The sequence below is a fragment of the Bos mutus genome, chromosome 23 (genome assembly GCF_027580195.1).
Source record: "Bos mutus isolate GX-2022 chromosome 23, NWIPB_WYAK_1.1, whole genome shotgun sequence".
Classification (NCBI taxonomy): domain Eukaryota; kingdom Metazoa; phylum Chordata; class Mammalia; order Artiodactyla; family Bovidae; genus Bos; species Bos mutus.
This window is the reverse complement of record NC_091639.1, coordinates 35,650,230-35,676,754: the sequence shown is the minus strand read 5'-3', so window position 1 is coordinate 35,676,754 and position 26,525 is coordinate 35,650,230. Positions and strand designations below refer to the sequence as shown.

Here is a 26,525-nt window from a genome sequence, read left to right as displayed (position 1 = left end):
CAGGACTCGGAGGGCAGCGGGGAGGAAGAGACTCCTTCCCTTGCAGCTGACAAACGTGGGGCCAGATGAGGACGGCAGGTCACAGTCGAGGTGATTCGCTGGGGGCCTGTCTGGAGAAGGGCTGTGCTGTGGGCTGCCCCAGGCCCCATTGTGGAGAATGGCTGCAGGGGTGGTGTTTACCCCAGGCTGGAACCAGAACGGTGCTAGCCGCAGAAATGACCTCCTCGAGACGGCTGGGATGTAGGGGTCACCCTCACACCTTCCTTTCTGTGTCAGCATCCACGCTCTGCGTGTTCACAGAACTCACTGGAAGGCCTCTCATTCTGGGGACATCTGACTCTCGTTTTATCATTTTATACTCTTCTTTATTGAGGAATATTTTACTACAAGCATGTATTACATTAAATTTTTTAAAGATGAGCTACGATAAAACATACCATATTTAATGAAATTCTAATGTTTATACTATTTGAAGAGTTTTTATAAATAATCATAAAGGCAATGCTATGAAAACAGTCAAGGAAGATGAATAGGTGATTTATAACAAGCAAAAGGCTGGTGTGTCAGAGCCCAGACAAGACACAGAGTTCAGCCCCAGAGGGTTCAAATGGCGCTAAGGCCAGGTGGTACAAGAGGTAAAGAACCTGCTTACCAATGCAGGAGGTGTCAGGGATGGGCTTCCATCTCTGGGTCAGGAAGACCCCCTGGAGGAGGGCATGGCAACCCACTGCAGTATTCGTGCCTGGAGAATCCCATGGACAGAGGAGCCTGGTGGGCTATAGTCCTTAGGGTCACAAGGAGTCGGACATGACTGAGCAACTAACACTTTCACTTTTCACATAAAGGATCAGCTTATGGGGGGTGAACAGGGTTAAGGGAATAAGCAAGGGATGGGGAGGCCCCCAGAGGCTGTCACCACTCAAGGCTAAAGGGATTTAAGTTCCACAAGAGGTACAGCATGCAGAGGGGCCGCCCTGTGGGAGCTGTGGTCTCAGAGAAAGCAAATGCCAGGGACATGGGGCTGAACTAGGGGAGAAATTCCCCACCCTCTCTCCTGCCACCCTTGACTCCTCAGCCAGCATTTCAGAAAAATACTCCATAGGCAAACTCACACACAAAATCTTCACTGTAGCATTCTTCGTAACAAGAGACTGGAAATAATGTTAGCCTATTGAGAACAGTGATGGTAATGCTGGTAAAGATCCTGAGAGATAACGTGTGAATGTATATGCACATATGTGCCAGGATTGATTCTAAGCTATTTGCATGTATTATCTCATCTAATCTCGCAATAATCCTATGTGGCAGGTACTATTACTATCTACATTTTACAGAGACTAAACGGAATATTAATAGAGCTGAAGTGAAATTACAATATAGCCACACTGCAGAACACGGTACAGCCATTTAAAAAGAGGAAATAGGTCTAAATACGTGAATCTGGAAAGAAACACACTGAAGAAGAAAAGGTCATAGAAATATTTGTATACCGTAATCTCTTTCTATTTTTAAAGTAGCAGCTGTGTGCATGTGTGTGTGTGTGTGTGTGTGTGTGTGTGTGTGTAGTAAAAAGTCTGGAAGGACACACTTGAAAAAAAATGGTGGTTACCAATGGGGAGGGGGCTACCAGGGGTTTGAAAGAGCTTCATTTTTATCTTATGTATAATCAGAATGTACTCACATGTTCCCTGTGCACAAAAAATGAAGGAATAAGCAAGTGAGACCTCCTGTTGACACTGGGGTTTCAATCCAGCAACTTTGTTCCAGTGCTGACTGGTTCCCAGTCTGTGTGTGTTCTTAACCCTTTGCTTCTCTAGAAGTTTGTCTGTGAAGCGGGGTACTACTGGTACTAGCGGGGTACTGTACTCCCCTTACAGCTGGTCTCATGAGGAGTGGATGGGTAGCCCGTGAGGAGAGCCCTGCAGGCCTGCCCAGGAAGCGCTGTGCTTCCAGCCCCGGGACAGCTGGGGAAGGTGGGGGCCCAATTCTGGCCTTAAGGCTCCCTAGTGCCCACAGAACACTGTCCTCCCTGCCCAAACAGACCTCAAAACCCAGACCAAGACTTCTCTGGTGGTCCAACGGTTGAGGATCTGCCTGCCAATGCAGGCAACGTGGGTTCAATCCCTGGTCGGGGAGGATTCTGCGTGCCTAGAGCAAGAGGAGCCGCTGCACGAGAAGCCCACACTCCACAACTAGAGAAAGCCTGTGTGCAGCAAGGAAGACAGCAAAAACCCAGACCCAGTGTCTGACCCACCCCAGCGCAGCCAGGCATGGCCTCTGTCCTTGGCTCCTCAGTTTGGCAGAAAATGGCCTGAAGAGTCACGTCCTGGCAATCAGCAGCTATATCCCCTGATGAGAGCCTGAAACAGAGGCCAAGGGCATTTAGTAGCAAGTGGACCCCACACATTCACTGCTATGACTTTCTAGACCTCAATGGTAATTATTTACAGAGTGCTGCCAACCCCCGCTGAAGGTCTGCTTTACCAAAGCTCACATGCTCTGGGCACTCTGATGAGTGTTGATAGGGACCTAAGCACCGCCTGGGAGAAACAGCTAGTCTGCACCTTCTCCGGAAGCTGATTCTAACAGGAATGCTCACCTAACACCGACAAGGATCTGAATTTTGCATCTCCATGGACTATCCTATAAACACACGAGTGTGCAAAGTCTGGAAAGGTAAGCACTAAGCTTGCGCAGAAGTTACCTCTAATGAATGTTGTGTGTGGGGTGGCTGGGGATGAGGGGTAGGGGGTCCATGAAGCAGTTGCTCAGGAAAGATATTTGTACTCTACTTCAGATATTGAAGCAGTGCTTGACTCTGCTACAATGAGAATGCAAATATTTCTTGCAGAAAAAAAAGTTAATAAGAAAAAAAGGAGGAATGCACCAAATAGGATTTTTCTGTGGAATAAATAAGATCACAGATTAAGAATGCATGGTTGGCCCTTGATAGTTATAAAAAACTGTTTCAGGCTGTGTGTGCACTCAGTTGCTTCAGTCATGTCCAACTCTTTGCAACCCTATGCTCTGTGGCCCGTCACGCTTCTCTGTCCATGGGATTCTCCAGGCAAGAATACTGGACTGCATTGCCATTTCCTTCTCCATGTTTTAGGCTATTTAGACATAAAACACACACTGTTTATTGAACTCTGATGGGGTGCCAGCTGCTGTTAGACGTATTATCCTGTGTTAATCAGATGACCCTACCGAGTAAGTATTATTTGCCCCATTTGCAGATGGAGAGAGTCAGGGCACAGGTGGAGCTACACCCAGAGCCCTCAGCTGCACATATACAGGTTAGTGAAATCCCAGAGTCATGGGAAACGGATTTTCTTCTCCCAGAGAAAAGCAAAGAACCTCACGGAGAAGATGCCGCTCTCCCTACCTGGGAGTCCTTGGAGAGAACCATGCACATCTGTTCGCATGCTATTGGGAGCAAAGTGCTAGGGACACCGGAAATCCTGCAATTCCACCTCGCTGGAATGAGTCTGGGAGGGCAGTCAGTCCCCCAGCTGGGGAGGAAGGGGCAGGTCCTGGCAAAGGACCACCCAGAGGAGCGTGCCAGCTTGCCCCTTTCAGTGGGCACTGAAAGAAGACTCCAAACAGAGGGTCGTGGCAGTTTTGCCCCCCGGGATGGTCCAGGAGCTACTGCCCAGGGGATGATGAGCAGGGTTGGGATCTGAGCAACTCCCCTTCTCCCCATAAACTGGGGCCGGCAGCCAGCTAGCTCACAGCTGCCCTCTCCCAAAGCGAAGATGGATTTAGTAACAGCAGCTAAATGGGCACAAACCACACACAGATAGGTTGTTACCCTCTCTCCAGACTGGCTGTGCTGAACGCAGGGCTCAGCTTTCAGAGCCAACTTCCTGCGTCCTCCCCTGCCTTCCTCACAGCAAGAGGCAGATGGAGCCTTAAATCCCCCACCGCTGCGCCTCACCGCGAAGAGAAAAAGTCCCAGCTGGAACTACTCTCCTGGTGGCCGTGCCAACCCCAGCTCTGGGACTCCCTGGAGCCCTTGATGGGGGCCTCTCACCCTGCCCTCACTCAGCTGCCCTCCAAGTTCCTGGGGGCTTTCCTTTCCCTCCCCAAAGCCTGTAGTCACTGGGTGGCAGCCAGCCAGAGGTCCCCACCACACTGTGAGTCACATTTAGCACAATGGACAGTGTGTGTGCTCAGTTGTGCTCGACTCTTTGCGACCCCATGGACTGTCGCCTGCCAGGATCCTCTGTCCACGGGATTTCCCAGGCAAGAATCTTGGAGTGGGTTGTTATTTCCTCCTCCAGAAGATATTCCCAACGCAGGGATCGAACCTAAGTCTCCTCCATTGGCAGGTGGATTCTTTACCTCTGCACCACCTAGGAAGCCCTTCGGTCAAGTTTACAACCCAATTATGTGGGCTTCCTGTGGCTGCAGACAGCCCTGTAGTTGAGACTACTCTCAACCTTGACTGGATCCTTTGGCGGGGCGGCGGGGGCTCTGCCTGCTAATACAGGAGATGCAGGAGACGCGGGTTCAATCCCTGGGTCAGGAATATCCCTGGAGGAGGAAATGGCAACCCACTCCAGTACTGTTGCTGTTAAAATCCCATGAACAGAGGAGTTTGGCAGACTATTCATGGGGTGGCAAAGAGTCAGACACGACTGAGCAACTGAGCACACACCTGGATGCATCTACGAATTCACAGTCCCTGGACCGGGTTAGTGTCACTACTCCACCTTGTGGACATTATTGGAACTGCACCCTGAGGAGGCAAACAATGTGAGAGAGGCACTGAAAGCATCGAAGAATTGATGTTTTTGAACTGTGGCGTTGGAGAAGACTCTTGAGAGTCCCTTGGACTGGAAGGAGATCAAACCAGTCCATCCTAAAAGTGATCAGTCCTGAATATTCATTGGAAGGACTCATGCTGAAGCTGAAGCTCCAATACTTTGGCCACTTGATGTGAAGAACTGACTCATTGGAAAAGACCCTGATGCTGGGAAAGACTGAAGGCAGGAGGAGAAGGGGACGACAGAGGATGAGATGGTTGGATGGCATCACCGACTCAATGGACATGACTTTGAGCAAGCTCCAGGAGTTGACGATGGACAGAGAAGCCTGGAGTGCTGCAATCCATGGGGTTGAAGAGTCAGACACGACTGGGCGACTAAACTGCAACCAACCAGTGAAGATAAGGAGGTGGGTGGGGCACTTGACATGCTGATGTTACTGACGACCACAGTGACGATGCTGAGTCAGTGAGTCTGAAATCACTTGCTTCTTTCCGCTTTCTCCCCACATCACCTCCTCACAGAGACTTCCTCTGACCACCTTAAAATAAGACCCATCCATCTTTCTGCCCCTCCACATTGCTTTATTTTTTGTAGCAGTTATCATCACCTAAAATATTATTGGTCGGCTTACTGGTTGATAGCGTGAGCTCCAGGAGGGCAGGAACTTTGCTTTGTTAACTGACATATCCTCTCCGGCTAAGAGTACCTGGTATACATGCAATAGGTGCTCAATAAAAATGTGGGGAATGAAGCCATTAACCAATGACTCACTAACCCACCAGTAGTCCCCTGAGCCCCAAGCAAGCTCACATAGCCCTCTCCTGCAAACCCAGCTGTGCACCCCCTGCTAGGACCAATTCCCATGTTGGGCCCCTAGGCTCAGCTTCCAGCCAGGCTGTGCTGGTCTGGCCCTTCATGGTCAAGCCCCTGCCTCAGTTCCCACCTTTAGTATCTGCATCCCTCAGCATCATTCCCTGTGCTTTCGGCCCTGCCCAAGCCAGAGTGGCTTCAACTCACTGTTCATCCATTGTGTGCCTGGCCCTGGGCTGGGAGTTTTGTGTACGCTGCCTCTAATCTTCATAACAACCTGCAAGGTGGGTGTTAATTACCTTCATTTTTCAGATGAGCAATGAGTTCAGAGAAATCAAGGATTTTCCACATGTGATTTCTGCCACCCCGGTATTTCCTAGAGACTGCTCCGTGATGCTAATGGGCAAAACAAGAAAAATTTGTATGAAACAGAGTTTCCATGGTGAGAAATTTTAGACAACATGACACATGGCAGGATTGCTTATACCAGGACTTCTCAGAACCTATACAATACCCACAGGAGCTACAACCCTGCAAGTGGGAAGGAGCATATGGACGACACAGCTTTCCAAACTTATTTGACTTCGGAATCCCCTAATGAAGGAGCACCTCACCAGGACATGGCTTGGGATTCAACACCCGTAACCTTGGAAGCATCAAGATCCATCTCAATTGCTCTGACCAGGGATGCCCACAGGGTGGGAGTGGACATGTGTCCAGCATTTCTGCATGTACCCTGCTTGATCTAGTGACAGGCTCGTGAGGGGGACTCATTTATCCTCACCACTTTCTAGGTGTGGAAACCGAGGCTCAGAGATGGAATCTGCTCTATTTGCCTCACAGATATTTGAAGCAGGTAGAGCATGACTCTTCCCTGGGATGATGAGGGTGAAAATAATCATGAAGGCCCATGAGGAACCTGAAGGCAGCCACAGGGCTGCATGGAAGCAGCTGGGGGTAGGGGTGTGGCTGCGCCCAGCCCTTGAGGGTGCCCCCCTCACCAGCCCTGACAGACAAAAGCGTACAGCCACAGCCCTCCACCATCCTTGGGTCCACGTTCCTGCATGCTCCTGCAATTTTAATTAAACACCGCGTATGGCGGCTCATTAAAGAGAAAACAGTTGTTCTATTTCTAAGTAGCCTCAGGACTCCTGACTATTTTTACTGCTTGAACAACATTGCAGAGAATTTTATAGTGTTTGAACTTGGCTTTACCTCTGAGCCCAGCAAGACCTCCAGGCCAGGGCTGAGAGACCATTCTCCCCGCTCCAGGACACCTCCCTCACGGCACCAGGGATCCACCACAGGCCCCTCCTCCCGCCAGCAGCATCCTTCTCATTACTGGTGGTCCTGTAATTACTGGAGGTTCGCCTCACTTAGGAGCTCCAGTACACACTATTCAGCGGTTTGGTTCCCCCTTTTGTTATTAGTGCTTTTCTGGGAAGCAGCCCATCAACAGTATTAGCTTATCCTTGGATAGCACTTCCTGGGCACCAGGCACTGTTCTAAGCTCTTTAACTGCATAAACTCCCTGAAGTCTCACAACACACCTGTCAGCTAAGTAGTGTCATTCTCCCAGAAACTGATGGGGAAACAGAGGCAAAGAGGGGTTGGGCTCCTTGCCCAAGATTATAAACTCTTAGTTGGTGAAGCCAGGGCTCAGACACAGGCTCTAGAATTGGTACTCTTAACCACTATATTATGCCATCTGCTAATAATCTCCCAGGTTTGGCCCTGCTTGTGTCTACGACCTGCTTCAGGGCTGTAATTCTGCCACCAGATCCCAGCCCAACGATGGCAGCAGGCTGGGTCACCTGCCTAGGTCTCCAAGCATCACCTGATCCTGTACTGGCCTCACCTGTGGCACACTGCATTTCCTGAAGAGGTGCAACAGCACCTCTCATTCCACATGCTCTTGGAGAACCTCCCCACTCCCCCCACTCCTTGAACCAGGGCAGACCTTTGTGACAGCCTCAGCGAATACAGTGTAGCTGAAGTGACACCGTATGGCTTCAGAAGCCTGATAACAAAAACATCACAAACATCTGCCTTCTCTGCGGGGCCTCAGCCACCAAGGTGTGAGCAAAGCCACATAAGTGTCGGAGAGACCCATGTCTCCTAGCTGACAGACAGCACCAACCAGCCAGCTGGGGTCCGGGGCGGGGGCACTCTGAAAGCTAACTATCACCCCGCCTTGAGTAACTTAGTAGATGCTATGAGAAGTAAAGGCCAACTTCCCCACCCAACCCTGCCCAATAGTTGAGTCCTAAGCAAAATCAATGGTATTGCCGTTTCAAGTCCCTAAATTTTCGGGTGGTTTGCTACATAGCAATAGACCACCAGAACACCTGTTGTGACTCTTCTGAAGCATTTCGTGGCTCTGGGTAGTCCTCCCTGATGTACTGTGCTCTGTCTACCAGAGCAGACATCCCCCCGTTTTTCTGTCTCCATGACTCCTGTCCTCCCTAATAAAGAAAGTGAAGGCTGATGCTCTTCCATCTGCCCATCTCACTTCAGGGAACAGGGCACCACCAGGCTGGGTCCAGACACCACCCTTCCCCCAGGAACTGAGATCCATTCTCTTCATGACAAAGACTAAGTCTCCTAGGCAGTGGGGTCAATTCCCATCTACTTTCTAGATCACCAATTCTCACGGCTGCAATGCCTCACTCTGCCGTGAGTCCCTTCTTTAGAGTTTTACATTTCATTTATGGAAGGTGTATTCAGTTCTTTTGCAAATTGGTCAATTTTGGTAGCTGTTCTTTGCTTCACACCATACTTTCAATCCTTTCATTCTTCAAACATATTAAGCTTCCTACTTTTGTACTTGGTATCACGATTACCTAAGTTCCCATTTGGGGGATCTGATCCTTCAATTTGTTGCTTCTAATAACTCTTGCTCATGGTGGCTTGTTTCCTTGTGTGTTTGGTGGTTTGAAATTGTGAGCTCATGTTCTTTGCAATTTTTATCTGTGAGAATCTTTAAGATTAGCATTTAAAGTGTGTTCTCCACACCAGTCAGAATGGCCATTATTAAAAAGCCTACGAATAACAAAAGCTGGAGAGGGGTAAGGAAAAGGGAACCTTCCTAACTATTGGTAAGCTGGTGCAGCCACTGCGGAAAACAGTATGGAGGATCCTCACAAAACTAAACATAGAATTACCGTAAGTTCCAACAATGTCACTCCTGGGCTTACATCCAGACACAACAATTCAAAAAGATGCGTGCATCCCTGCATTCACAGCAGCCAAGATGAAGAAACAGCCCAAATGTACATCAGCAGACAAATGGACAAAGAAGATGCGGTGCATATACATGCGATGGAATATTACTCAGCCACAAAAAGAATGAAATAATGCCATTTGCAGCAACATGGAGGCAACTAGAGAGTATCATACTGAATGAACTAAGTCAGAACAAGAAAGACAAATACCATATGATATCACTTATATTCGGAATCTAAAATATGACCCAAATCAACCTATCTACAAAAGAGAAACAGCCTCCTGGACACAGAGAACAGAGGAGGTTGGGGGAGGGATGGAGTGGGAGGTTGGGACTAGCAGATGCAAACTGTTATCGAGAGAACGGGTGAACAACAAGATCTTTGTATATAGCACAGGGAACTAGTAATATATTCAATACCCAGTGATAAACCATTATGGAAAACAGTATGAAGAAGGATGTTTATATACATTTAACTGAATCACTTTGCTGTACAGCAGAAATTAATGTGACACTGTAAAACACTATCAGTTCAGTTCAGTCGCTCAATCGTGTCCGACTCTTTGTGACCCCATGAACCGCAGCACGCCAGGCCTCCCTGTCCATCACTAACTCCTGGAGTCCACCCAAACTCACGTCCACTGAGTCGGTGATGCCATCCAATCATCTCATCCTCTGTCGTCCCCTTCTCCTCTTGCCCTCCATCTTTCCGAGCATCAGGGTCTTTTCTGACGAGTCAGCTCTTCACATCAGGTGGCCCAAGTAGTGGAGTTTCAGCTTCAACATCAGTCCTTCCAATGAACACCCAGAACAACTATACTTCAATTTTTTAAAAAGTGTGCTTTCCAGAAAAGATATGGTTTCTGCAAGGCTCCTAGGGTACCACCAATCTGGAATCACAGGCAAGTTTCACAAAAATTTACAGGTCTGTCTTATTGCACTTCACTTTTTTGTGCTTCTCAGATACCGTTGTTGTTTTTTTTAACAAATTGTAGGCTTGTGGTGGTCCCGCCTCCTGCAAGTCTATCAGTGCCATTTTCTAATTAATTTGCTCACTTTGTGTCTGTGTGCCACATGCTAGTAATTCTCTCAATATTTCAAGCCTCCACCAGCAGAAAGATCATGACTTGCTGAAGGCTTAGGTGATGGGCAGCATATTTTTAACAATAAAGTATTTTTAAATGAAGGTATGCATATTGTTTTCTTAGACATACTGCTATTGTGTACTTAGTAGGCTACACTATTGTGTAAGCCTAACTTTTATGCGCTGAAAAGCCAAAAACAAAAAAAATGTGTGTGACTTGCTTTACGGCCATGATCTGGAACCAAACCCACAGTGTCTCTGAGGTGTGTCTATATTAGATTAAATATGAACCTTCAAGGACATGCTACCACGGCCACAGTTGGCTCTTTTCAGGTGCCCCAGGTCCACCTTTCCTCTAAGGGTAGAAGTACTTTTTAATCGGGGTATAGTTGCTTCACAATGTTGTGCTACTTTCTGCTGTGCAGTGAAGTGAATCAGCTGTATGTGCACTAATATCCCCTCCCTTCTGGGTCGCCACAGAGCATCGAGTAGAGTTCCCGGCGTTATACAGCAGGTTTCACCAGTCCTCTGCTCCGTGCATAGCCATGTATACACATCAGCCCCTCTCTCCCAACCCATCCCACGCCCCTCGTTCCCCCTTTGGTGTCCATACATTTGTTTTCTATGTTTGTGTCTACTTCTGTTTGGCAAATAGGTTCATCTGTACCATTTTTCTAGATTCCAAGCATACGTGTTAATAGACTATATTTGTTTTTCTCTTTCTGATTTACTTTATTCTCTATGACAGTCTCTAGGTCCATCCACATCTCTACAAATGACCCACTCTTGTTCCTTATAATGTCTGAGTAGTATTCCATTGTGTATACATAACACATCTTTTTTAGCCATTCCTCCGTCCATGAGTAGAAGTATTTAGAAGAAAAGTCTGCTTCAACTTCCACTCTCATTCCAGTGCCCCAATGTGCAAAAATTTGCCACATTTTAATCTGAGTTAGTTTTCTTATTTTCTTACCCAAGATCCCCAAGACATGCTTAAGGCACTGTGTACCCCTGGAAGAGAAGAGGCCACTAGAAATGGAGGAGTTAGGGTTAAAACAACAAAGGAAAGACAAACATTTTTATGGGAAAAAAAATACACAAAAAACTGGATCGGTACCCATTGCAAGAAAAATATTTCATGTAACTAACAACTAAAATTGTTTTCTAAATGACTTGGCAGTTCTCCCTGACATATCAATTAATTACAATTCAATTTTATCTTTCTGTGAAGGACATTCTTCTACCTGATAACAAGTGCTTACTATTTACTTCAGTGACTATAGGCCCTAAAAAGCAATTCTCAAAATACTCTTTTCACTTCAAATATCTTAACTCAGTGGATCTTTCAGTGGTTCAGCATTTTTATCCACCTGGTTAATCTGCATGCATCTGGTTTAACAGTCTCTGCATTATAGCAGATGTGTGATCTATATGTTGCTACTCCTGAATCTAGTGGCTTTAAACCATAACATTTAAACAGTCTGTGAGCCAGTCTGGGCTCAGCTGGGTGGTTCTTCTGGCCTCAGTTGGGTTTAACTCACATGTCTGGAGCTGGGCTGGGTGCTGGTTGACAAAGACTGGTCTTGGCTAGGAGGACTGGGCTGACTGTTCTGCTCCATGTGGCTCTGTTCCAGGCTGGCCTAGGTGTGTTTTCAAGAGAGCATTTATGCAAGCCTCAGAGGGGTCTCACCCATGGATATTTCACTGGACAAAGCCAGTTACATGACAAGTTGAGAGTCAAGGGATGGGTACCACTCTCCCAGCTGAGAACATACAACAAAGGGTGTGAGTATAGGGAGAGGGAAGAATTGTGGCCAAATGATGCAGCCTGTCGCAGCCAGCGTCAGCCCCCCGCTGCAGGAAGCATGTCAGGCAGCTGGTGTAACAGACCATCAAGGTGTCCCACTGGCACTTGGGAGCAGATGGACAGAACTCTCCTCCCACCAACCACTTCAGTCATGGCTTCAGAGTCAAGGTGTCTCACTCTCTCACTACACACATGTTGCTCCTGGTAACACAATGTTAGGCTGTCACAGACCTAGGAAGGCAGCAGTCAGACAGGGCTGGTCTTCCTGGGGCCAAGGAGTCTACCCCCAGCTCAGGAGAGGGAGCGACTCAAGTCTCTGGACACGTTGCTGAAAATAAATGTGGCTAGAGTTCAATCACTTAAAAAATGAACATCGTTTCTTTCCTATATTAACTGGTGATACCTTAAAATATATGACCTGGAGAGAATCTATCAAATCTTCAGTTTGTCAATATCATACCAAGGAAAGGAGCATAATTCAGAAAGCAATTATGAGAAATTGTGTAAGGCAGTGCAGAGTTCAAGGTCAGGGGCCAGGCTATCCACTTGCCTCCATGCACCAGAGCTCACCCCAGGGCTGGGGCACACCAGGTGTGTGCTTAACAAGTGCACACTGTCCTTGGCTTCAGAGAATATACTTGTGATGTTTTGGTGCAAAGAGAACCACCAAGTAGATGAGCCTGAAAAAGATTAGGGGAGTCCCTCAAGGGCCTTTGGTCTGAATCTAAGGTTCATATGTGGTATATTTGTCAGAACTGTCACAGGAGCAAGTGACAGAAACCTAACTCTGGGGTCACCTGAAAAGAATGGGGGATTTATTGTCTTAGAACCCTCCCTGGGGATTTTCAGACAAAAATCTCAGGAGAGAGAGGCCTTTCCTGGTCACAGAATTTCCAGATGGAGGTGGGTCCAGGGCTGGTTATTGATCAGCTCCTCAACAACTGCCCCCCTTCCACCTACAATGTGAAGAAAAAAGGTCAGTGAGATTAGAGTTTAGGCAAAGAAAAGCTGGGAAGCAGATGAGGGGGAGGGAAAAAGACAGAGCTGCTGTATCCAAGTATTCCTGAAGCCAGCTTCTTTGCCAGCCTTCCTGGTTATTTGGTCACCTGAGACAATAAATCCCCCATTCTTTTCAAGTGACCCTGAGTTAGGGGCCCCAAACTAGCAACAAGAGAATATCAATCAACAGAATGGATACAAAATCTGTGGCAGGTTCACATGTGGAATACTCCCTAGCACAGAAAATGAACACTTGTACACAACAGATATTTTGTTAAAAGCTAGACACACACAAAAAACATACTGTGTGCATGCATTTACAGAACCTCAAGAAGAAGTAAAGCCAATTTTGGTGACAGAGATCAAATAGTGGTTACCCCGTGGGATAGAGACTGGAAAGGGGCACGAGGAAGACTGAGGATGTGCTGGAAAATGGGTTGTACGGGTGTAGTCTTCACTTTGACTTTTCACTTTCATGCACTGGAGAAGGAAATGGCAACCCACTCCAGTGTTCTTGCCTGGAGAATCCCAGGGACGGGGGAGCCTGGTGGGCTGCCGTCTGTGGGGTCACACAGAGTCGGACACGACTGAAGTGACTTAGCAGCAGCAGCAGCAGCAGTCACAAATAAGAAGGCATCATGCTGTACACTACAGACCTGTGTGCTCTATTGTATGTACGCCATACCTCAACGTAAAAAACTATTCATTATCAGGTTTGACTCAAGTTCCAAGCCCTTCAAATGGCACTTGTTCTTTAATTCATTCATTCATTAAAAAGAGAACCTGGGGTTTCCCCATCTAGGCTTCCTACTGGATTTCTCAGTTTATCTCCCTACAGGTGATTTAGTGAGACCTCACTCAGGAGACCATTCTGGGGTTCAGCCCTCCCCTTACCCAGTTCCCAAATTCCAACCAAGTAAACCCAGAAGTTCCAGAGGGGCCCCCAACTTTCCTGGGCTCAACCATCAGCTCTTGAACCCCATTCTCCTGAGCCAGGTGGCCCCTGTGAGGCCAGGAGGGGCTGGAGCTCCCTGGAGGAGCTGAGGAGGCGTGCCTGAAGAGGTAGGGTGTGGGGAGGTCAGTCCTCCACACTGATGGAGGAGGACCATCAACAGAAAAACATCTTCATAGAAGGTTCTGGAACCAGACACAGGACCGTGTTTACAGGGGCCAGACACTGGGGAAAGGTCTCTGTTTTGGACTTGCTTTGCAGGTTGGCTAATTCCTTACTTTCCCACTAGATGACTTTGATCTTGCCCATGTCAACTTCCTCATAGCAAAATGAACCCCAAACACCCACTCACAGACTTAGCTTGACAGATAGGATGGGGAGCGAGGTGGGAAGAGGGTTCAGGATAGGGGAGACACATGTATACTTATGGCTGATGCTGATGTATGGCAAAAAAATCACAATATTGTAAAGCAATTGTGTGCTTAGCCATTCAGTTGTGTCCAACTATGCAACCTCATGGACTGTAGCCCACCAGGCTTCTCTGTCCAGGAGGGATTCTCCAGGCAAGAACACGAGTGGGTAGCCATGACCTTCTCCAGGGGATCTTTCTAACACAGGTATCGAACCCAGGTCTTCCACACTGCAGGTGGATTCTTGACAATCTGAGCCACCAGAGAAGCCCTCTAAAATAATTATCCTCCAATTAAAAAAAGAGAGATGCTGCAGAAGGACTAATCTAGTTTACACAGTACCTTTTGTGTGGAAATAACTCTTCCTCAAGAGGTTGTAGTACCTTACATGGAAATTTATCATAAAATACTGATTTTCTTAGAATAAGATATAATTGCCATCTGTTGTAAAAATTATCATATTAAGTTTTCAAAGCCACAAAGTCTCCAATGTGACTGATAAACCCAGGTATTGAACCCAGGTCTCCCACACTGCAGGTGGGTTCTTTACCATCTGAGCCACCAAGGAAGCCCTCTAAAGCAATTATCCCCCAATTTAAATTTTAAAAAAAAGAGACGTTGCAGTTTACACAGTACCTTTTGTGTGGAAAGAACTCTTCCTCAAGAGGTTGTTAACATGGAAATTTATCATAAATTACATGGAAATTTATCATAAAATACTGATTTTCTTAGAATAAGATATATAATTGCCATCTGTTGCAAAAATTGTCATATTAAGTTTTCAAAGTCTCTAATGTGACTGGTAAACAGTAGGACTGTGCAGTGTACAGCCTGAGCAACCATACATATATATCCCTGCCTGAAGGATATGAGGCCCTATGAGAATGTATGAGGTTTGCCTTATTTTTCTAGCCAGGACACTTAAGTTACCTCCTTTATTCTTGCAGGGCATTATTCTTTCTATGGACTGAATTGTGGTTCCCAAATTCACCCCTCCCAAAAAAATTCATGTGTTTGAGGCTTCAGGAGAGAATTAGGTTTAGATGAGGTCACTGGTGGGGGCAGGGGTAGATGGACTCATGATAGGATTAGTGCCCTCATAAGAAGAGGGGGGCTTCCCTGGTGGCTCACACAGTAAAGAAACTGTCTGCAATGCAGGAGACTGATACCTGGGTTCGATCCCTGGATCCGGAAGATCCCCTGGAGTAGGGAATGGCAACCCACTCCAGTATTCTTGCCTGGAGAATTCCATGGACAGAGGAGCCTGGTGGGCTACAGTCCATAGGGTCAAAAAGAGTCAGATACAACTGAGCACAGTTAGCACAGCAGGAAGAAGAGGAGGCACTTGGCTCTCTCTGTGCCATGTGAGGACACAGCAAGAAGGCAGCTGCCTGCAAGCTGAGAAAAGAGCCCTCACCAGGAGCCAATCAAGCTGGCACCCTGACCTTGGGACTTCCAGCCTCCCGTGAAATACTGTCTAAACCACTCCACCTGTGCTTTTTGTTATGGCAGCCCAAGCTGAGTAAGGCGCATACTGGTACCAAGAAGCGGGGTGCTGCTGCCACAAATACCTAAAACTGTGGAACTGACTTAGGAACTGGGTAATGGATAGAGACTAAAGAGTTGTAAGATGCCTTCTAGAAATATGTATGTTAAGGGGGTTGTGGTGAGGCCTCAGACAGAAAAAAGGAACACGTTAATGGAAACCGGAGGAAAGCCATGACCCCTGTTTTAGTGTGGCCAAGAACTTGGCTGACTTGTCTCCAGTGTTTTGTGGAAGATAAACCTCTGGGGGATGAAATCGGACACTTAGCTACTCAGATCTCTAAGCAGAGCACTGAAGGAGTGGTTTGGTTCCTCCTGACTGCCTACAGTAAAACACAAAGGAAAAGAGGTGACTTGAAGCAGTTGTTAAGCAAAAAGAAGCCGGAACTGGACAATCTGGAAAATTTTCAGTCTGTCTGTATTACAAAAATGAGATGCCTTGACCTGAAATGAAGATTAAGGGTGTGGCTGAACAAGCATTTGATTAGGAGATCATGGGCACAACTCTAGGACTTAATCAGACATCTCAGCAGAAGCCAGAAATGGAGATGGGATTACAGTCATGCCTCAGTATCCACTGAGGGCGGGGAGGGGGCAAGTTCCAGAAACTTCACATTTAACAAAATCCAAGGATGTTTGTTCAAATTCCTCATATAAAATGACACTGTATTTGCATATAACCTATGCACATCCTCCCACACACTTTAAATCATCTCTAGATTACTTGTAATATCTAATACAATGTAAAAGCTATATAAATATTTGTAAATACAATGTAAATGCCCTGTAAAAAATTACCTGCATGTGGCAATTCAACTTTTGCTTTTTGGAACTTCCTGGAATGCTTTTTGCTGTTGTTCTGTTTTGGAACTTTTTTTAAAAAATACTTTTGACCTGTGGCTGGTTGTAACCTGGATATGTAGAGGGTTTACTGTATACAATTACACTGCCCATTTGAACTACAGGGGACAGAAAAAACAAGATGAAATGAAGGAAAACTGCTGGAATTCTTTGATGAGCCAACAGGGCTGGGTCATAGAGCTGTTTGACTGTGAGCATGCACTATTCTCCAGGGAAAGGAAAGATGGACCCCAAAGGCAATTCAGAGGTCATCAGAACCACCCTCTAAGTTTCAACAGGCCAGACAGCCCCCAACTGAAGTCTAGAGGCCAGGACAGCCTTGTGGGTTCAGGACAACCTGTGGAACCTTGGGGCCCAGGCTGCCCAGTCTTGGGGCCATGACCGCAACTCGGCAGAGCTGCAGAGAAGGGACTCCTGGCCCAGTGGTTCTGGAAGGCAGGGCATCGAACCAAAAAGGACTACCTTGAGCCTGAAGATCTAGTGGTGTTTCCCTTGCCAAGTTTTGACTTGCTTGGGATCGGTTATTCCTTTTTCCTTTTCTGTTCCTCCACTTTGGAATGGAAATGCGTAACCTTTGCTTGTAAGCACATCACTTGTGGATTCACAGGTTCACAGCTGGAGAGGAACGTTGCCTCAGGATGAACCCTACCCAAGTCTCACCCACATCTGATATTTAGGTGAGACTTTAGACTTGATGCTGGAATTAGTTAAGGCTCTGGGGGCTGTTGGAAGGGAATGAATGCATTTTTTATGAGAGGACACACGTTTGGCGGGGGAGCAGGACTGGAATGTTATGGATTGAATATTTGTGTCCTGACCAATTCATCTGTTGAAGCCTTGATGGGACGGGATCTGTACATAGGGCCTTTGGAGATAATCAGGTCACAAGGGCTGGAGCTCTTGAGATGGGGTCAGTGTCTTCACAGGAAAGAGACATGGTAAGAGCTCTTTCTGCCTGGTGAGCACATAGTGAGGAGGAGGCTGTCTGCAAGCCCAGAAGAGGGCTGTTACCAGAAGCCAACCAGGCTGGCACCTGGGTCTTGAACTTCTAGCTTTCAGAACTGTGAGAAACAAATTCCTAATGCTCATGCCACCCAGTCTGTGGTATTTCGTTATGGCAGCCACGGCGGATTAAGACAGTTCTCATCATCTGTTAAAGTAAATACCCCTGAAGATACAGAGCTAATAATGGCTGAGCTATATTATCCCTCAGAGGGACACTTGAATTCTGGGGTGTAAACCCAGCCCCTAAGAGAGAAGTGCTCCTGGTGGGCCTTTGAGCTGCACGGCTGTCACTGGGCAAGGGTGTATTTAAGGGAGAAAGGAGGCGCTGCCACATCCTGAGAGACTCCCTCCCTCATCAGAAGGCAGCCAACATGCCCATCCACCCATGCCCGAAGACGGCCTGGCTCTGGGTTCCGAGGCCTTTCCCTCTGGGAAGGAGGCTGATCCATCAAGATGCCAGGGTATGAAAGTCCCTGAGGCAGGAGTGTGCCATCCCCACAGCCTCCTCCTGGCTGTAAAATTAGCCCTGCCTGTTTCAGGGAGCCATCTGGTGGGTAGGAGGAGTAGGGAGTAGGCTCTGACCCTGCTGGGGGAGCCTGGCTTAGAGACAATAAGAAAAGTCACTGAGCGGCTTCTATACGCTTCCTTCCTGCTTTCGTATTCTGGGAGAAAGAAAAGGCATTCTGGTGATGACAGCGGGCCCTGCTAGGGGAAGAACGTGGCTGCTCTTGGAGGGGCCGGATCCCTGGGGAATCCACGGCCTCCTGAGCTCCACAGGGCTTCCTGGAGGCTGAGCCTCTTTGGTCCCTTGTTCATTCGGCATCTCCCAGGGGTGCCCTGGTGTGTGAGCTGAGGGGAGACAAAGATGTGCAGGAAAACACCCCCTCTCCTGCCAGGAGCCCACAGCCTGCTGTGGGAGTCAGGCTCGCAGCCAGTCATTGCCAAAGGCTGTGTGGAGTCCTGTGAGAGAAACGGCAGAACAGTGATACTGCGAGGATGCGGAAGAACGAAGAAAGTCTTCCTGACCCTCAGGGAAGGCTCCCGAAGGAGGTCACGTTTACACACCGTATATCAGAGTTCAAAGGCAGAGACAGAGTGGTCTGGGAACAGCCGAGGGGCTTAGGATGGGCTGGCAATGGACAGACCAGACACCCAGGTGGGGCGAGGTCCTTCTGGGCCTGTGGGTGGCACCGTGTGGTTTGGATTTTATCCCAAGTAGGTGTTCATCCAAAGATTTTGGGCAAAGGCAGGGGGTAACTTCCCCAGAGAGCAATGGCATGCCCGCACCTGAAACCTGGACTCTCCCAGGAAGGAGCTGCGGGGGTCCGAGCCCTTAGACCCTCCTCCCTGGAGCCTGGCTGAGGCTGGTGGCCAGGGCCTTGCAAGTCCAGCCCAACCCTGATCGTGCTCTGAGTGGGTTTGGCCTACATGTGCTGCCATGATTATATACCTTCACTCATTCGGGAAACCTTCGGTTCAGCTTCTCCAGTCATGGCTCAGGTTTTGTGATAACATGTGAGAGTCCAGGAGTAGGTGAATCTTGAAAGAAGAAATCACTGGGTCATACTAAGAAACTCACAGAGCTCCCTGCCCCACGCAAGGCTGGGGGTCGAGCCAGAACTGGGTCCTGGGAAGGTCCCAGTCAGGGTCTCGGGCTCTCAGACAAGGCATCTGTGTTCCTCTTTCTCTCCTGAGAATGTCTACAGGAAAATACACATATGCAGGCATGGAGCTCGGGTCACACACAGCATGACTCACAACCAAGGAAACAGGCTGCCACCTTCCCTGCTCTGTATGTAGGGACTCTTGACTTCCTGCAAACAAATGAACCTGACTTTAACTCCATTACTAGGGCTAATCTGTCCTACCTCCACCTGCCTGGCACAGGACATGGGCTCACTCATTAGGAATGGTGGGTGCACTCTGCTGAGTCCTCTGGAGGGATCTGTTATGCGGTGTGTCATGACAGTTCACCCAGGAAAGGGTCAGGGGCAAAGGGTTAAAGGGTAAAGTGCTTCCTCTCCACCCTGCCTGCCCCCGGGGCAGCTCTGTGCCCTTGGCCCCTCCACTCACTGACCCAGTGGTGAGCTCAAGGCCACAGCAGCATCTTCCTGGGCTGTGCCCATTTTGTCTGTAGCCCTTCTGGGTTTACAGGAGGGAGAAGAGGGAGTCTCAGAGAAAGAGCTCAAGTTAGATTGTCTAGGGCAGTGACTCTCAACCTTCAGGTCCATCAGAGCCCCCTGGAGGGCTGGGAAACTCAAGATAGCTGGGTCCCACCCCAGAGCTGCTGCTTCTTTTTTTTTTTTTTTTTTAATTTTTACTGGAGTATAGTTGATTTGCAATGTTGTGTTTAGTTTCAGGTGTACAGCAAAGTGAATCAGTTAAACATAAACATATATCCACACTTTTTCAGACTCTTCTCCTATATAGAGCATTGAGTAGTTACCTGTGCTACACAGTAGGTCCTTATTAGTCATTGATTTTATATACAGTAGTGTGTTTATCAATCCCAATCTCTCAATTTATCAGCCCCCGCCACGACTGTCCCACCTGGTAAATGCAGCCATGAAATTAAAACACACTTACTCCTTGGAAGGAAAGTTATGACCAACCTAGATAGCATATTAAAAAGCAGAGACATTACTTTGTCAACAACAGTCTGTCTAGTCAAGGCTATGGTTTTCCCAGTGGTCGTGCATGGATGTGAGTGTTGGACTATAAAGAAAGCTGAGCACTGAAGAATTGATGCTTTTGAACTGTGGTGTTAGAGAAGACTCTTGAGAGTCCATTGGACTGCAGGAGATCCAACCAGTCCATCCTAAAAGAGATCAGTCCTGAGTGTTCATTGGAAGGACTGATGTTGAAGCTGAAACTCCAACTTCAAACTTCAACTGACGTTGAAGCTGAAATACTCTGGCCACCTGATGCAAAGGGCTGACTCATTTGAAAGGACCCTGATGCTGGGAAAGATTGAGGGCAGGAGGATAAGGGGACGAGAGAGGATGAGATGGCTGGATGGCATCACTGACTCGATGGACGCGTGTCTGAGTGAACTCCGGGAGTTGGTGATGGACAGGGAGGCCTGGCGTGCTGCGGTTCATGGGGTCGCAGAGTCGGACACGACTGAGCGACTGAAGTGAACTGAACCATGTTTGTTTTCTATATCCGTGACCATTTCTGTTTTGGAGATAAGTTCATTTGTACCATTTTTTTAGATCCCACACATAAGTGCTATCATATGATATCTGTCTAGAGAAGGTCTGGGTGGGCCTCAGACTCTCTAACAAGCTTCCACGTGATGCTGACGCTGCTGGCTGGAGGCCCACATTTGGAGAATCACTGGTCCAGCTCCTTACCTGGCACCTTCCTTACAGGTAATGCTGGAAACACTACATGTGCGTCTTCCTCTTAGATGCCTTTTTCCAGTCACCACTCTCTACTGTGTTCTTTTCTTTCCTGTCTGACCTCTTCCCAGACTGTTAGTCCCTAGAGAGCAAGATCTGTCTTAATTACCTGTGGATCTCCAGAAAAATCTTAGCAGGACTCCAGCTGCTTGGAGGGCAGCGGGTCTCTCGGGGAAGAAGTGGGTGGAGGAGGGGCGGGTCCCAAGAGACACTGTCACTTTTCCTTTCTATACATTGCTACATTGTTTGCAGTTTTCAAAGGAGAATGGTTTGTGTGTTACTATGTGATTAAAAAATTATGTCAAGAGAATGAAAATACAAGTCATAGACTGGGAGAAAACAATTATAAAAGACATCTGATAAAAAATAAAACTGTTTCCAAAATGCACAAAGAACTCTAAAAACTCAAAAATAAGCAAAGAACCCAACTAAAAATTGGGCCAAAGACCTAAACAGATGCCTCATCAAAAAAGATATTCAGATGGCAAAGAAGTATATAAAAATAGGTTCCACCTCATCCTCCTACACTGTTGATGGGAATATAAGTTGGGGCAGCCACTATGGAAAACAGTATGGAGGTTCCTCAGAAGACTAAAAATAGAATTACCATATGATCCAGTAATCCCCTTCCAGGGAATATACTCAGACAAAACTCTAATTCAAAAAGATACACACACCCCTAAGTTCATAGCCACACTATTCACAATAGCCAAGAGATGCAAACAACCTAAATGTCCATCAACAGATGAATGGATAAGGAAGACGTAGCACATACATGCAGTGGAGTATTACTCAGCCATGAAAAGAACAAAATAATGCCATTTGCAGCAACAAGGATGCAGTTAGAGATGATCACATCGAGTAGATTAAGTCAGAAAGACAAATACCATATGTCACTTATATGTGGAAACTAAAATACAGCACAAGTGAACCTATCTATGATCCAGAAACAGATGCACAGAGAGAGAGAACAGACGGCTGGCTGCCCAGGTTGGGGAGGAGACGGATGGACTGGGAGTCTGGGGTTGGAGGATGCAAACTGTTACATTTAGAATGGACAAACAACATGGTCCTAATTCATAGCATAGGATATTCAATAGCCCGTGATAACCCATAATGAAAAAGAATATTAAAAAAGAACATATATACATGTATTACTGAGTCACTTTGCTGTACAGCAGAGATTGGTACATTGTAAGTCAACTATACTTCAATAAAAAATAAATATGCTCCACCTCATACCGCCAGGAAAATGCAAATCAAAACAACAAGAAACTACTACTGCACATCTATTCGAATGGTCAAAATCTGGAACACTGACAACACCAAATTCAGGCAAGGATGTGGAGAAACAGAAACTCCTGTTCATTGCTGGTGGGGATGCAAAGTGGTACAGTCTCTTTGAAAAGCAGATTGGTAGTTTCTTACAAAACTAAACATACTCCAATCATACAATCCAGCAATCATGCTCCTTGGTATTTACTCACAGGAACTGAAAACTTATGTTCACATAAAAGTCTGCACATGAATGTTTATAGCAGCTTTATTCGTAATTGATGTTCTTCAGTAGCAACCAAGATGCCCTTCAGTAGGTGAATGGATAAGTAAACTGGTACATCTAGACAATGAAATACTATTCAGTGCTAAAAAGGTATGAGCTATCAGGCCATGAAAAGATGTAGAGGAAACTTAGATGCATATTATTAAGTGAAAGAAAGCAATCTGAAAAAGCTACCTACTGTATGTTTCCAACTTTAAGACATTCTGGAAAAGGCAAAACTATAGAGATAATAAAAAGATCAGTGGTTTCCAGGGGCTAGAGGAGAGGGAGGTATGAATAGGTGGAGCACAGAGGATTTTTAGGGCGTGAAAATGTTCTGTATGCTACTGTAATGATGGATACGTGCCATTGTATCAAACATTTGTCCAAACCCATAGAATGTGCAACACAAAGAGTGAACCCCAAGGCCAACTATGGACTTTAGGTGATAACGATGTGTCAGTATAAGTTCATCAGCTGCAACAAAGGCACCTCTCTGGTGGGTGATCTTGATAATGGACAGGCTCTGAACACGTGGGAGTACATGATAAATCTCTGAACCTTCCCTTCAGTTTTGCTGTGAACCTAAAACTGTTTTCAAAAAAGTTAAAAAAAAAAAAAAAAAGAAAGAACGGATAAAGGACCAACCCTTTGACTAAAGCATCCTCTCTAAAGATACTAACTCTGCTATCCCACACCCCCGCTGAGTCCTAAAATGTATCTAGCTAATAGCATTACTAAGCGCCAGGTGCTGCTGAAACACTTTCAGATACACAGACTTATTTAGTCCTCAGAACCACCACATGAAGTGGGTACTTTTTATTAGCCCTGTTCCCCATGTGGGGAAACTAAGGCACAGGGATGTCAGTTACCTTATTCAAGGTCACTTGTCTAATTAGCAGTGGGGCTGACATTCACCCCCTGCTGGACTCATTCTGGGATGTGTCCTGACCTCTAGGAGGGCTGTACCACTTAAGTTATGGATACCTTGAGGATGGTCAAAAGATGGACTCATATTTATTCACATCTAACCCACTTTCTTCTAAAGAAGATTTGAGGAACTGCTACTTGATTTTGTTATCCAGAGCGTACATTGCATAGAAAAGCTACCTTTAATTAAATTTCTGCTAGAAACACAATACAGAAACATAAGCTTAAGCACAATGGCTTACCGCCCCTACTCCCTTCAAAAAAAAAAGTCATCAGAGTAGATGCGATCTATGGCTTCTGAGAGTTCCTGTTCATAGTGGTCTCTCACTCGCTACTGGCAGGCAAGCGGCAGCAGGTGCCAGAAGGAGTGGCAACGTTTATGGGGAGGGGGCAACTTTTAAACACAGAACATTCTCTACGTTAACTTGATTTCTTCCATGCGTGGGGAAAAGAGCTGTATGATTCGACTGGAGTGGAGGAACCCTTGGCCCCGCTCTCAGAGCCCCCAAGTTCTCAGTGGAGCCTGAAGCTGAGAGACTGGAGGGCCTTAACAGGAGCTCTTCCTCTGAGCAGCTCAGGCCCCATCCAGCCTGAGTCACCGTCTTCAGCAGTGAGAGAAGGGAGGAGCCTGGCTTTGCTCTCTCTTTTCTCTACAAATGCCCTCCAGGTGATCCCACTGTGCAGCTAGGGCTGAGAACCCCAGGAAGGCCCACTGCAATTTAAAGTTCCGATTCTTACTCTAAAATCCCTCGGTTTTTTAGAAGTACTGTGTGTTCTTATCCTCTCCCACAGCCCCGAAGTCCTTGCCCTGCCTTTCCGGGGGGGGCGGTGCTGGGTTGGCTTGGAATTTAATCACCTCCTTGGAACCAGCACCCAGCTCCCCAGCGGGCTGCTTGTTCACCTCCGGTGAGGCCAGTGGGTTTATTTATGGTTTCTGATTTTATTTATTTCCCCGCCTCAGAGCTGTTCTTCTGCATACAGAGAACTTGGGCTGTCTGCTGCCTGCCGGCCCAGGGCTGCTGTGAGCCAGGCCAGGATGGATGGCAGAGTTAGTCCAGCCCATTGGCTGAGAAGCTGGTCGCCTTCTTGGGGTGATTTATGCCATGCGGCAAGGCCCTGCCTGTGCCCAAACGTCTCCCCAGCACAGGGCTTTGCAGGGGGGGGGGTGCCTGGAAAATTCTGTTTTAATTCAGAGGGCTCGGCTCTGCCTATTTATTCTTTTGCTTGAGCACCAGCCCAGGAGGGCGTCAGCCGGATCTTGTTTTAATGCCTGTTCACCCCCCTCCCCCACCTTCCATGGCTAAGGACCAGTCTGGAGGAGTGAGGCCAGGAAAATCTGCGTTGGAGGCGACAAAGAGGGGACAGGCCCATCATTTGTACCTGATTTCTATTTTTCCTGCTGTTAATACTTCACTTGACACCCACTCCTGCCCACCCCCTCCCACCACCCTAACCAGGGTTCTGCCAAGTAGTTGGCATATCAGGCAGGATCTAAACAGGAAATCAGAAATCAGTTCAAGTACCCAGTGGAGGGAATGTAATGCTGGGGCTTGGTCACATAGACACTGGAGGAGTCAAGAGTCAAAAAAGGGTAGGAAAGCAGCTTAGAAAGTGTTGTGGTTGTTTAGTTGCCGACTAAACAACTAAACAACTAAAAGAGTGGCCGACTCTTTTGCCACCCCATGCACTGTAGCCCACCAGGCTCCTCTGTCCACTGGGATTTTCCAGGCGAGAATACTGGAGTGGGTTGCCATGCCCTCCTCCAGGGGATCTTCCCAATTCAGGGGTCAAACCTATATCTCTTATTTCTCCTGCATTGGCAGGTATATCCTTTACCACCGAGCCACCTGGGAAGCCCAACTTAGAAATTAGCAGCATCCAGAAGCCATGGTCAGCTCTGAGGCTGGGGGGTGATGGGAGGGATGAGTCAGGGGAGAAAGGAGAGGGTGTGTGTTGGCAGAACCTGGAAGCTGGAGCCACCAGGACAGCTGGAACAAGAGCGAGGCCACAGCTAGAGCCAGAGCTAGGCCAAAGCTGACCCCTGGCAGGGAGAGAGGGGCCCAGACCCCACAGCGTCTTTCCTTACCCTGTGCTCCCAGCCTGCAACATGAAACCCCGCTGACAAGGAGTCTGGAGAAGGCAGATGGAAAACCGGGGCAAGGACTGAGGCTAACAGGCCCAAGACCAACCCAACGGGATCACAAGACCACCCTGCACCTGCTGCGAGGCCACTGAGCCAAAACCCCACGGCTAGTTGGGGGTTGGACCCAGGCCTCTGTTGACCGCCACAAGGCTGGGACCTCCCCATCGCGGGCCTTTCCCTGGACCAGACATAGCAGGCCTCTGGCCCTGGCCCGCTTCTTTAGGACCAAGAACTGCCTTGAAGGCAGATGGTGGAGGAGAAAGGGTTGACTGTGGTGATGGAGGACTCACCGAGCTTCTCGTTCTGGGCTCTGGCCACGTAACTCCCTGCAGGAGAGTCAAGGCCATCCGCTCACCAAGCCGTTTCCTCCTCTGAGCCCCAGTCAAGGCTGCATCTCCCAGCCTCCCCTGCGCCCAAGCAGGGCCCACGTGACCAGAACCAGCCAATGGCGTGTGAGCAGGAGCCTTCCGCGTCTCTTCCAATCCAAAGCGTTTAGAAGCAGGTGTGACGTTCTGCGTTCTTGTTTCTCTGCCACAGTCGCTCAGAAGCTGGGGCGTATTGAACACGACGCCTCAAGACAGAAGCAGCCTTGATTCCCGTCCAGAGGATCACACAACTTACAATGGAATGTGTGTGTGAGAAAAATCTGTATTGCATTAAGATACTGAGATTTGTGACTACTGAGAACATGCCGTATAGCACAGGGAACTCTACTTACATAAAGTTCTGTGGTGACCCCACTGGGAAGGAAGTCCCGAAGGGAGGGGATATGTGTATATCTATGGCTGATTCCTTTTGCTATACAGTCGAAACTAACCCAATATTGTAAAGCAACTGTACTCCAATCAAAATTAATTTTAAAAAAAGATACTGAGATTTTGAAGGGTTTTCTGATTTTTTTAACCAGGGCATACTTGACATTACCTCAATATAGATGCCGTATGCTATAATAGGTCCTCCCACCATATCAGCTCCCCTCTTATATGCTTCTGTATCCAGCAGGGCAGCCCTGGTTGCATTTCTGTGGTCCTCGCTGA

General features: G+C 47.5%; 1 long non-coding RNA gene across 1 annotated transcript; it reads right to left on the bottom strand.

Moving 5' to 3' along the window:
* Positions 1-25,889, bottom strand: LOC138985005 (uncharacterized). The gene is made up of 3 exons (XR_011462237.1): positions 25,779-25,889; positions 5,882-5,978; positions 1-110 (listed from the first exon to the last, which is right to left on the bottom strand). It is a non-coding gene; the product is annotated as an uncharacterized lncRNA (long non-coding RNA).
* Between the last annotated feature and the right edge of the window lie 636 nt (positions 25,890-26,525).